Source organism: Aplysia californica, unplaced genomic scaffold (assembly GCF_000002075.1).
Source record: "Aplysia californica isolate F4 #8 unplaced genomic scaffold, AplCal3.0 scaffold00064, whole genome shotgun sequence".
NCBI classification, from domain to species: Eukaryota; Metazoa; Mollusca; class Gastropoda; order Aplysiida; family Aplysiidae; genus Aplysia; species Aplysia californica.
This window is the reverse complement of record NW_004797334.1, coordinates 1,286,880-1,287,921: the sequence shown is the minus strand read 5'-3', so window position 1 is coordinate 1,287,921 and position 1,042 is coordinate 1,286,880. Positions and strand designations below refer to the sequence as shown.

Below are 1,042 nucleotides of genomic sequence, written 5' to 3'. Positions count from 1 at the left end.
CCCCCCCCTCCCCCAAACATACCAACACTTACTAGCGCACGATAGCTAAGAATTAAACAAATGAGTCTTGAGCAATCGCTTAATCATATCAAAATTTATTATTTCTCTGAGATCCTTGGTCCGAAACACGACAAACTTTACTCACCAAAAGATCTTCATTTTATTCTAGGGGCTAAAAGGATATTGCTTTAGTATAATCGTATATTAACAAAATTATTTTTGAAAGGCTAAAAAATAACATGCAAGGCATCGTGGTGAAATCAGACGTTCGTCAAAACGTTGAAATGAAAGAAAAATAGCATTTTTATCGGATCTTTTTTTGTGTGACTCAACTCCTTTTATGTTTACTAAAATATGAGGCAGCGTGGTGGAATCCGGCTCTCGTCAATTTTTGGGCATGTAGAGTTATTGGTATCACCTTAAAGCTTGTTCACTTGTCTTTATTTGGATGAAAAAAAAATCCATTTATCTTGAATACGAGTCGAGATATTTGCGAAAGAAGTAGGTGGGGGTCACCTGTTTTCAGAGGTAAAATTAGTGAGAAAATGGCCGTCAAAGATTAGTTATTTCCTAAGCTTAAGAGTCCGTGGTAACTGAAAATTTACTTTTTTGTGCCTTTGATCAACGTTTTTCAGAAAAATCCACACAGAAATGAGTTCTTTAATGGGTATGAATGGTATTGAGCCAAAAAACAAAAATTTGATAAAAATTCACAAACCTGCGGAAAAAGGCACTATAAAAATCACTTTGATTATTTTGACGAGAGCCTGATTCCACTGCGCTGCCTCAAAAATATATTTCTGAGTCGTCATCAAGATATTCAAAGAATTGCATTCTAAAAAGCTCAAATTATTGTGAAACTCAAAATTGTTTACGTCCAATTTCTCTTAACTATGTAAGGAGCAGATAGAAGTCTGTAATTCTAGGGTAGTGGTACGTCGTCTCTCTGCCCAATATTGCGGTTTTCCTAAATCATGACGAGCACTGGGGTGAATGGGAAATTCTCAAACCTGATAATCTTTCTGTTATTTATGTCCGCCCC

At 35.9% G+C, this 1,042-nt stretch overlaps 1 protein-coding gene across 1 annotated transcript in view; it reads left to right on the top strand.

The window, feature by feature from the left end:
* Nucleotides 1-1,042, top strand: part of LOC101849355 (glutamine synthetase) — a gene marked incomplete at its 5' end in the record, with an annotated part of 10,267 nt that overhangs the window by 2,500 nt on the left and 6,725 nt on the right.